The sequence below is a fragment of the Oreochromis aureus genome, linkage group 12, assembly GCF_013358895.1.
Source record: "Oreochromis aureus strain Israel breed Guangdong linkage group 12, ZZ_aureus, whole genome shotgun sequence".
Lineage (NCBI taxonomy): Eukaryota > Metazoa > Chordata > Actinopteri > Cichliformes > Cichlidae > Oreochromis > Oreochromis aureus.
The window spans coordinates 25,541,561-25,553,924 of NC_052953.1; the positions used below are offsets into that span (position 1 = coordinate 25,541,561).

General features: G+C 41.7%; 1 long non-coding RNA gene across 2 annotated transcripts in view; it reads left to right on the plus strand.

Moving 5' to 3' along the window:
- Positions 1–12,364, plus strand: part of LOC120442952 — a 74,054-nt gene that overhangs the window by 15,418 nt on the left and 46,272 nt on the right. For both annotated transcript variants that reach the window (XR_005615004.1, XR_005615003.1), the window contains exons 2-3: positions 3,343–3,506; positions 3,985–4,102. This is a non-coding gene — a long non-coding RNA (uncharacterized LOC120442952). The remainder of the gene's footprint in view (positions 1–3,342; positions 3,507–3,984; positions 4,103–12,364) is intronic.

A 12,364-nucleotide genomic window follows, 5' to 3' on the forward strand; every position in this document is an offset into this window, starting at 1 on the left:
GAGAATAGAAGTGAGGAGGGGACCCGGGCTTGATCTGTGATGAGGGGCCAATCATCCCCAGCATCACTTCATCAAAGAAGAGGTGCAGGCAAGGGGGGAACACAGAGATTGAATCTGGCACGTTATAGAAGTCTAAATTACTCATCTGTGGTAAGAAAAATATCCATCCGAGCAACTTGTGTTGATGTGATCCGTGATCTGATTTTTAGTCTTTTTTACAGAAAGACTGCACATTTTTAAAATATTTGTTCTAATAAAGCATCAACCTGAGACTCCAGCTATCTTTTTCACCCCAACACTTTATTTGTTGAAAAAGATGTTTGGCACTATTTTTTTTTCTATGGCGGAAATTAAAGACTTACCTATTTTTGGCCTTTTGCTAGCTTTTCTTTTGGTGAAAAAAAGAACATGCAAATCTGCCTTTTTATGATATTTTTTTTTCTTAGTGTCTGGTGTAAAGTTTGTGATAGCAGCAAGACAGCAAGGGAGCCAAAAGAAAGAAAAGAGAGAGATGGGAGGGAGATTAGGATTGCAGAGTGTGGGATGTTATCTCAGCTGTGAATGAGACAGTATAATTATGATATGGAAATGATGCTGAAAGAGGAAAGTTGAGCAGACTGGAGCTTATCTTGTTAGGATGGCACTTTGCCTACCATCTCCAATATCAATTACTAATGTCTCAATAACAATTACAAAATAATTTATATATGTGGGATTCTATTCTGTTCTTCGGTAATAATGTTATATACCCTACTTGAAATCAATTTGCTGTGCTTCTTGAAACAGATAAATGAGTTTGATGCTATTCATGCATTGTTTACTTCGGTGACAGCCAATAGTGCTGAGTGTGATTGGCAAAACATTAGTGAGATAGAAACAACTAATCAGGGAGAACTTTTGGCAAGTGTGTGCTCGGAATACACAAATAGTCTCTTCTCAATCTTTCATTGGAGAGCAAATTCAAAGTCTTTTCACCCTGAATTTTAACACATGCACACGTTTGCAGGAGTAGACTCACACACTCTCTGTCTCCCTCTCTGACACACACACACACACACACATACACGCGTGCAGAGTGAATCTGCCATTTAATAATTATGAAGCGTAAAATCCTTGCCAACGGCGAGCATACTGAAGGATGTAATTATGACCTCTTTCAGAGAGCCCACGCTCAGTGGCAATGCCTACATTTCCACCCAGAGAGAGAAAAACACTCCCAAGGAATGACGGGAAAACGTGCCCTTCATTGCAATTAAGGACAATAATTTTCTGCAAGAAAATTGTTTCAATTGCTTTTCAGCCCAGGAGCAAAATGGCATTGATGGGGGTGATGGTTTGAAATGGGGGTGACAGTGGGATGAGGACTGACATTTTAGATGGTGGAATTGTTGGTTGAGCGTGTGTTAGGAATTTAACTGTATGAGGGGCTGGAGCCAAATCAGGAGGTGTGAAGTAGAAACAGAAAAAGGAAAAAAGAAAAAAGCCCAGGCAAAAATGAGTATCAACATAATGCATGTATCCTTCAGGCAGGGATCAGGCTACGTCAGGATATGTCATACAGTTTGTTCTTGTGTTTCATTAATCTGAAATAAATCTGTGCATGTGGAAGGGAGGTACTGTGTTGGCCCTCAGCTCACTTTTAGCTGTATTTTGTTCTTTGAGGAGTTGAAAGTGTAGCAAATCTTCCTTAATTTATTACTTTTTTTTTTTTTTTTTTTTTTTTTTTTTTAACATATATTTGGTGTAAAAAAAAAAGCCAAACAGATTTTTGCCTACTAAACCAATTCAGATACTATATTAATATAAAATTCACATTTTCCCCGTTGAACATAGAGCTGGATGCTTGGAACAAAATGCACAATTTTAGGATGTTTGACTCCTTATGATGCTCATTTTTTGACAGCAGATGTCTGGCTGGCGTATCCTCTGTGCTGTACTTTCTTTAGAATTTGTGTTTTTTTAACTGTGCACAAGAAGTTGATGTGAAATCCCTTCATTTTTCTTGTGCTGCATAGCAACAAGCACAAGGTTTGTTTTGTAAAAGCTCCAGTGTGGGCTCGACATCTATCCCTGTGAGAAGAACAAGTATTGCATATACAATCACTGATAGATGATAGATGATGGGGCAGCAGCATGGAATGGTGTCTATGAAGACACTTACTTAATGAAGAAAAAGCGCACATAAACACTGAGCATCTGAACCCCTGAAAATGCTGTTCAATCCCCATAGACTCTAGAGCCAAAGTGTTGTGACTGACCCTGACCTTTGCCCCTAGTGCACCAGCAAAAGGAGAATTTCCTTTAGAGATCAATACCGTATTGCATATTTATTCTTGTACAAAGGCCTTTAAATTCAATCTGGAAATGATTAGATTACAGATATGAATAAAACAGATTTTATTGCCTTTTTGTTATGCCTGAGCTCTTATGTGATTTACTCTAATCAAATAATGTCCAACTGGCTGACAACAGAGCCGGCAACAGCTACTTTTATCCTTTTAGTTTCTTGCTGCTTTAGCCAAGCCTAGCAGCTCTTGTAAGCAAGCAACATTAAACAACTGGATTCTGAAACTGTGAGATTAAAACAAAAGAATGCTTGCAAAAAAAAAAAAAAAGTCTGTGGATTATGAAGATTTTTGTTGCTTGGAAAATTTGAAAATGAGATCCTGAAGAGTGACAGCATACAGCATGAATTTGATGCACTTTTTTGTGCAAGTGCAAAATCTGCCTAAAGCCACGGCGGCATTCTTTACAGCGTAATGGTCAGGACAGCTGGACTGTGAGAGGGGCGGGTTGAAGGCGGGCGGCGATCCGGATGCTGTGTTTGTGTATGAAATCCTGCGGTGGGATTTCATCTGTGGTAGCTGGTGGAACAAAGGTCTGAATGAGGAGAAATGGGCACCAGAGGGAAATGGAAAGCAGCTTTAGTGGAGGGAGGCATGCACACACGTGCGCTGGCTGTTTACATTGGGACGGGACGCTACACGCTGATGCATTCCAGCACTCACGGTGGGCTCACCAGATCCGGATCCTCGTTTTCATGCTTGACTTTTCATTGACTAAATATGTGCATAAAAGTGTGCCCGCGTCTACATCGTAATATGTAAAAAAGCAGAAAATTGATTCTTTGCAGTTAATATGAGAAAATCAGGTTCTCCTGTTGGCATGTCTTTACAACAGTTTTTTTTCTTTGTCTGGGGTCATTTTCATACATCATACGTGTGACACCGCAGTCTGGTCGTTTGGCAGCTTGACAGGGAAACAGGCGTCTTTGAGGTCACTTGCATCCCACATCCATTTTCTGTCTCTAAACAGTTAACACGGCTCTTGTCCTCCCCACAGCAAGCAGAGGGTCTGCCGCTTTTACTGCAATCAAAATTCACAAGAAAATGGAATCCTTTATATGCAAAACAAACAATGCGGAGGAAATAAAACATTCAGGCGAGCTGTCAGGTCCTTTCAAGAATCAATACGAGGCTTTTCATCTGCGTCCCAACCTCTTCCTGGTAATTATCCTGCATATTTTATGCCCCCCTCTATGCCTGCTTACACACAAACTTATAACTTACCACACATAAACTCACACACACACACACACTTTGCCAGAGTCACGAATGACTTCACGTACACATATACAGAAACTGAGTGAAAACGTATACAAGCACAGTTTAAATACTGGTTTGCATGAATCTTTCTATTGTGATTGTTTTATAAGACTAATGCATTTTAATGTCAGAATTTTTCCAGTTAATTATAACAAAAAAAAAAACAACATTATTGAAATGTCTCACTCATTTCGACAAGGTGCTTCTTGTGCCTTTGTGTGTTTGTGTATACAGCACACACTACAGTGACAGGGCAGAGAGAAAGTAGTGGCCAGAGAGACACCTCGATCAGTATTAAAATATTGTCAGTGACAGAGTGACACGCCCTTGAACAGAATCACCTCTAAAGTGTACTGTCATCACATTCCTGCCTCCCTAGGACCAGAGCACCTTTGGGACTACGCAGAGTGATTGGGCAAAGCCTTCCCCTTCCTAACCAGGCTCGAACAGCCCGCTCCCTGAAGCCAGGAGAGGGATTAAAGAACGGGAGGTAACAGGTGAGATCCTTTTGTCTCCATATTGGGAAAAAAAATATGAAACTGCAAACAGTTAGGGTGCAATCAAGTCCTTATTGGTTGTCTTAAACAGCTAAAACACATATTTTGAGACCATGTAATATTATCCTATATACCCCTTTGACTATGGGTTTCATAGTAACTCTTACTATGAACATATAGTAAGAAAAAATGAGAATTAAACACTTTTACACTGAGATGTTCTTTTCCTCCTTTCCTGGATTTTTTAGAGAAAAACTCTGGAAATTTTGTGATAACACAACTGTAAAGACGTACACAAAGAAAGTGAAGCAAACAATCACCTTGCATCCTTTGCACAAATTTGAGCAGGGGACCGTTTGTTTACCTCAAACACTGAATGTACCAACAATGGGTTGGCTGGTGAGTATGGTAGCGGAAATTTGTGTTTGTGTTCAGCTCAGTGTCTGACTGAACTCAGAACACCCTGTTTAAAAGACTCTGAATGTATTACACCCAAAAATCTCCCATTGCAGTCTGAATACATAGTAGTGTGTAAAATACTGAATGTTTATTAAAAGCATGTTTAAATAAGATTTAAAGAGTTACTTACTTTAACATAATGAAAGAACCAAAGTGGGTAGGTGAAAGGTAGCCTACTAACACATCTTGCTCTATTTATCTGTCTCATTATGACCGTTGCATTGTAATAGCTCGTCTAAATTCTCTCATCTTACCGTCTCCACTTTCATCTAAAGGAAAAAGAACTTTGCGAAATGGCACGAGCGTGATCACATACGTTTCTTTTTACCCTTTTATATTTCTAATGAGTGCACATGCTGATGTAACCCATTCAGCACTTGTGAAACAAATCAGTTTGGTATAATACAAAAGCGTTTAGTGACTGACAAAGTGTGAAGCATAAAGTTTTTTTTCTCCCCCCTTTTCTTTTTAGCTTTATTTCAGTGCTGAAACAGAAAACCTGGCAAATGAGAATCCTCTGAGACAGAAAGACTGTGTGCTAGTGCTCATGGGCCTGGGAGGGTATGATGGAAGGGCTCTAATGAGCCATAGCAGAGAATGAAATATTAAAGTTTCTAATTAAATAGATAGACCTCTTCCACTCTCGTCAAGGTTGTTTGGACCATTATCTCTGCCATGTGATCAGGAGTGACCCGATCCGTTCAGGAGTTCCCTTGTGCTGGAACTGACAGAGTGCGCACACACACACACACACAGTCGGTAGGCAAGTATACTGTACACACACACACACACCTATCACAATTCTCCCAACAACTTGCTGAAGAGATATCTCCCAATTCAGTGCCCTTCAGACTGTCTACACTTTATGAAACTGATAGCCAAGCAAGGAGTTAGAACGTTTCTAGCAGCTATTGCTCCTTATATTGAAAAAGAAACATAACAAGGGACCAAGTGCAAGAAAGAAAGAAAGAGCGAGAGGGAGAGAAGGAGAAGCTTCTGATGATTCAGATTTTGTGTTAGAGCTAAGGCAACCCTTCATCCAAAAGTCTTCTCCGCGGTGGAGCATGAATGTGTGAGCAGCTTGTTTTCTCACAACTGTTGAAAATGTAAAAAGACCTTGCTCTTTACAAGCACTGAGGCCTGGGACAAAGAGACCTGGGGCCTGCATACTGCTGTATATTAAGCAGACAGCCATTGTGTGTGGAATAACTACCATCCTTGCTTGAATTTTAATCATACTGTTTTATTAAGCTCGCTGGGATTTTTCCTCGACATAGTTCTAATGATTTGCCCACCATGCCCGGTCTGTTGTATCCACATTCCGAGTGGGTCAAAGTCGCAGCATAAAGAAATACATTTCTCATACAAAATACATTTGATTTATCCCTTTATTGACATTTTTAGCCTTCACTGCATATAGCATAGATTTTCATGTAAGAGTTAACATTAAACCCGCCACTTTTTATTAATATTTGATCCTACTTATGTAGATGTTTATATCTGAAGATCTAATTAACCTGACAATATACAGTAATGTCTGGGTTATCTAATCAACCTTAACCTACTGTAAGTGTATTAGGCTTTATACAATCACAGTAAATGTATTTAATAAGAAATTTACATTGGTATATTGGGTTTTTTTTCACACTGAATTACAACTTTTGGCTTCATACGCAGCAGAGCAAGAGTATATACTCTATGTATACCTTGTAGCCAACTGGGCGCCAATAGGTGGCACTCTGTCCCATGCAGGAGTAGGTGCTCACTGGACTCACTGAACAAGCCTGTGTGCCCAACAGCACAACAGTTTGTCCAAGGTTCACTGAAAAAAAGATGGGCCACCCCTCCCTTGTTGCACCAAAACGATAAGATGTCCTCTTGGAAGATTTCTTGTAAAAAGATCAGCATTTTGTTGAGACGGTGTGTAACACGGACAGCACTGTGAGATAAGAGGGAAACATAAAGACACATTGTACACCAGCCACTGTACTTATATCTGACTATAAAAGTGATTTTCTATAATGTGAATGTATTAATGGAGTGTAAAGTATTGAAAGCTACGTATTACTTTACCCTTTGATATGATTTTAACTTATTTATGTTGCTGAAGTCGGAAAAGAGCTTTTAATGCTAAGGTGCATTTAGACGAAGAGCAGTGGATGCAGATTAGACTAAATATCCATTTTGACTTTGGGAGCCCTGGTTGATCAGGGCCTGTAATAACAGAAGAAGTGAAGTCTCGGACTGATCTCAACAGAAAATTGAAAGGCTGGGAAAATGAACAACTTCTCTGTTTACTTCTTGCAATCCATCCACCCACCCTTTCATCTTCATTCATAAATTGTAGACTTTAGCCAGAGCCTTTCTTCTCATGCACAAAGTAGCATAAAGAAAACAAATCAGATCAGGTCTAAACACAACCCTCCACACATACACACACACACAAACAGAAAAACTTCACATCCCTTTTACATTAACTGCCTCAATTCTGGCAGTGCGCAGGAGCATCAAGTATGCCGTACTTGACACCCCCTGCTCCCGAACGCACCTCTAATGGCATGCATTGGCAAAATATAGCATAGCATACACAGATAGTTCCTGTTGTTCTGCGTTGTGCTCTTAACTTCCTTCCTTCTCTTTCTCTGTTCTGTTTTCCCTCTGGAGACTTCTGCCTGATTCAATTCTAAAAGAAATCGAACATAGAGGTCAAAGAAAGCCTTCAGGAGGTCCGTGTGTGTGTGCATGTGTACATGTGTGTGTGGGTGTGCTGCCTTGAGCCTCTGGTCGATTCATGTGTGCACTGGTAGTTATAAAAACACACGGTTCCGTATGTTAACAGAGATTGCCATCTTGCGAGTGAGCGTCTTATGAACTAGAAAGCCCACTGATTGCAGTTTATGCTGGATTTTATTGACATATAGTTATCTGCGCCATAATGGGCTCAAATAATAAGCGGTGCCGTGTACATTATTAACCTTTCGTTTACAATGTATCATTGAGGCACTTTATCACCATGTGATCACCTTATTAATCATACTATATGGGACACCGGGACTCGTTTTTTGCTGACTTTACCGCTGCTGTGTCCCACCAATTTCGCAGCTCTAGGAACATGCAGTACAATAGTAATAGAGGCTGCCATGCCAGGGTTAACCCCACGCTCAGCCATATAAGCACCGTGAAGTCAATTAATTTCTAGCTGCTTAATGACTTGGAACTGTGGTGATGCCGACACCCCTCCCCTCTCCCACATCTCTAGATTGATTGAGTGGATTTCTTGGACATGGTGCAGAATCCACAGATACGCTGTGAAGAACGATCATATTCAATTTTCATATTACTTCCATGTTTAAATGCCAGCAGGATCCTATACCAGCCTCCCAAAAAATAGATAGAATTAAACTGTTAATGTCAAAATGTGACTTTCCATATAAGTGTTTTTGTGCATAGAAGCCCATCATATTGTACATGACATAACTATCCTCATGATGTGTTTGCCATAACCTATAAACTATAATGCACATGACACGCGTATAGTATAATGTGAAGGTCACTGTGTACTCTGTCTGCATGTGTGCACATGGCGGACTTTTTTTCTTTCTTTTTTTTCTCAGGATATTATCATTCTAACAGCTCGATGCAAGGAGGCGAATAATTACGTCACTCAGAAAGCCATCAGTTCTCCACGCTTGGGTCACTTCCTTGCCCCCCCCTCCTCCCTTGTCCTGTTCTTCTGCCCTTTTGCCACATACAGTAAATGTTTCCTTGACAGGGTGGAAAACTGCCCCGTCCACAGACTGTCCTCTTATTTATTTCCCGTTATTCCTCTGAGAAGCAAAGAATGCACTGATCACTATACCTGCTGTTCAAGGCTACCTGAAGGTTCTCTGTCTCTCCTGGGTGGAGGAGGATGTGGGGAGGGGAGATATAGAAGAGAGAGAGTGAGAGAAAGAGAGAACAAAAATGATGGGTGATAAGGAGAGAGGGGAAAGGGAGATAAGGCAGATGTGGGGAAGCAGGTGATCTCAGGAAGTGAATAAAAGTGTCTTGGTGAAGGAAGGTGGGGTGGGCAAGCCGTGAAATTGCTCCAACAGTGGCGACACTGTTGTGTACACTGTTCCCACCAAGGCCTAAGCCAGTCTCCTGCAATTGGTCCCCCCCTACCTCCCCCAAACCTTCAGCTCCCAAACCCCAGCCGCCCCCCTCTGTCTATCTTTCTCCTTTTTTTTTCAGGTCTGTTGCACACGGGGCGGAAAAGATCGTATTTATCACCTGTCAGCATTTGGCAGCCCTGAGTTACGCGACGCAGGACAGCATAAAATTATCATACACAGGCATGAAATTACAAAACCGCCCGGGGACCCCACAACAAAATAATTTCATTTCCTCCCCCCCCCCAAAAAAGGATGGAGGGTATTTGGTTGGGAGGTGAGGGGGTGACAGGTGAGAAGTGGAGGTGATAGACAAGGGGTGCAGCAGAGAGATGTGGGAAGTGATGTGATGGGGAGAGAAACTCCACGAGGACGTGTTGGGGAAACTGTCCTTCATACTCTGTGCGTGACAAAATAAAGGCATAGCTCAGGCTCGGTGGTGATGACGCCGCCACCTTTGGTCAAAACAAACTTCTGTAGAGGGTCACTTGTCGGCTCTTCACCTTTATTGTACATCAGTTTTTAACGCTCAATATTTATGTGGTCATCAAGTCACAGTCAGAACTCCTCACCTGCATCTTGGTTCTTTAACAGCCTGCTACAAGTCATCAGGAAATACTCTGACTGAAAGGTTGGACTGTGCACAAAATGTAAGGCTAGGTTTTGGGTCTAAAACAATGATTTCTAGTACTAGACTGTACTACAGCAGCCATCTTTAGTTAGGTCTTAGTTTGTCAGCCATTTCTTGTTTGCAAATGCTGCAGCACACAATTGCATACTATTTGTATATAAGTACTTTTAATGGTCAAGCTTCGTCTTCCCAAACTTTTGCACTCCATATTCTGATCATACCACATAGATTATCTGAGCACATGTTTTATATGTTTCTCTAAGCCTTGGAACAGACTGCTTCTTCAAATCTGATCTGCTACTAGGGCTACTAGTGGGCTACTTTTAAATCCTTGCTTAAGACCTGCTTTGACATACCATTTAATCCAGTTTGAGCAGAGACTTGATGTTTACAGTACCTACATAACAAATAAACAGAGAACTTTCTTATGATTTACTTTATGCATTTACTTCTGCTGCATTTTGAAAGCTCTAGAAATAAACCAAAGATAGAATATGAAGAGTGGGAAAAATAGTATTTTAAATTAGCAAGAAAAGGCAGCTGTTCAGGGGGACAAAAAAACAGCCGTTAAGTCAGCTGTAAGTAGATGTGTTCACATTCTGCTTTGCTCTGGGAAATAGTTTTCACAGATCACTCTTATAGTTTGTTTAGAAAAAAAAGATTCTTATTTGTTTTTTGTACTACTGCTAAAATAGCAATTTAAAGTGACCTTTCCCCCACCTTTGGGAAAGCTCCTGGCACCTATTGCGTGTATGTGTCTTTGTGTGTAGGAGGGACTGGCATTGACAAAGGGAGAGGTGGCTTTACATAGGTCCTCCATAATGCTGTGGGTATACTAAATGCTTCATTAACGCCAAACACAGGAAATGGAGGGTCAATATTTATAGACCCTGCTCAGAGCACTATGTAGATACGGGATCTATTGGCCTGCATTCTAGGGAGGGGAATCAAATTAAGTCAACCAGGGACTGGAGTTTTACTCTCAGCCGCTCCTCTTCTATGAGACTGTCAATTTCCCAACGATCGCTGCTGGTGGCCGGTTGCCACAAGCTTGACCCCAAATGTGTGAAGAAGAAGATGAAGAAGAGGCGAGGTTGGAGTAATGCAGAAGCCAGTGAAGGTGGCACTCAGAATAACCTTTGGATGGTGTTAATGTTTCCCACGGGGTATCGTATAATTTCATAATCCAAAAAATACCCTTTAAAAATTACATTCGTTTCTCTACTTACTTTGCGTACTTTTATCAATGTGTTATATTTTCACAATTTCACATTTAACATTGCATTTCACAGAGCGGAGAAAAAAAAGGAAAATAACTCTCAGACTTGGACTCCAGGGGGTAAAAATCCCCAAATTAAAAGAAAAAGACGAAGAAGAGAAGGTGAGACTTTGTGTTACATTAGCACAAAGCGAGGGATGAGGGAGAAGAGACGAGAAGAGAAACAGAGAGGGCTAGAGAGAGTGTGTGTTTGAGAGCCGGAAAAAAGAGTGAAGGTATTGCTATAATTCCTGTGCGCCGGCATGGCTGTTAGGAGCTCAGGTGGTTGAGCGTTTGCCCCGGCCAGGCCTCATCAACGTGAAGGGCGATCTCATCCTTTCTGCATCTCTCCTCTCCTCTGCTTGATTAATTGGGTTCCAAATACGCCCGTGGAATACATAATGTACCCCCCACACCTTCACCCCCCCGCCCAATATCCCCCCCCGCCCGTCTTCCTTCACCATCGACCCCCCACCTGCTTCCCAACCTCATTGCTCTCCTTTTACTCTTTCCACCCCTCCACCCCCCAACCCCTTCTCTCTGTCTCACCTCCATCTCCCACCCTCTCCTCATCTCAGACCCTCTCTCATTCTCATTCCTCTCTACCTCTCTCCGTCTCTGTGTGCGCTGGCAATCTCCAAAACACATTAGCATACACTTGGCATTCCAGGCAGTCAAGGAAGGAGGGGCGTGAGGTGGGAGAAAAAAAAAAAAAAAAAGAAGAAATATGAAAAACAATTTAACAATAATAATGACGCTGATGATAAAATTAATTATGCCCAGGGATGGTGGATGAGAAAAAAAGAGGAGGAGGCCTTTTCAGCAGTCGCTCACTTAATTTGATTCCCAGACGCTGGTGGATATCAGGTGCCAATTGACAAGCAGACACAATGAGTGTGTACTGCAAAATCTCTACATGGCCATGGTGTACGAGTGTGCGTGTGTGTGTGTATAAGCACCAGCGTGTTATCCTCAAGAAAAGTGCCTGCTACAAGTCTCTAAAACAACACACGGGGTAGTTCTTTTTCTTTTTCACAGTATGTGTTCACAGTGACATTGTGTATGACGGCACACCCTGCAGACAACACAGCAAATGTACATGTGGGCATGCGTACATGCCAGCCCACCCACATCTCTGCCTGCACATCCCTGCTGGAGAAGGCTGAGAAAAGGAAAACACATCCTGCTTTTCAACTGCAAACCACATCTGTAGCCTGCACAAGCACACAACTCTGCAAACATGTTGCAGTGAGTGATGTCGCCTCCATCTAACAAATGTAGATTTTCCACAACATGTTTTTATTTCCTTAGTCTTCTGAAACATGCAGCTTCTCCCCAGGGACATTGATTGACACACACAGGCTTTAGGGATAGGAGTCAAGCATGACTGGCTCTCCTGGGGTGGTGGTGGTGGTGGTGGGGTGTTAGCATTTAGAGTATTTTTCCCATAACTGCTGCTGTAGTGATACTCTCTTCAGAAGAGCTACAGTAACTCATCTCATTAGGAGAAATGGTGAGATCATCCTGGGTGGGGTTTGTTTCAGTCTCCTTACATCTCATGTTGCATTAAGACACCTGTCAGCGTTCATGTGCTGTGCTGTGTCCAGTTTTTTCCCCGCCATAATCCCCAAACTGTGTAGTAGCAGAGTAATAAAAATGTCCTTATCTACCTTATCCAGAAAATCTTTAAGGTTCAAGATCCCAGTCTCTCTTCTTCTGTAGGTATCTTTTTGTGTGTATGTGTGCGCGCACCCATGTGTTTG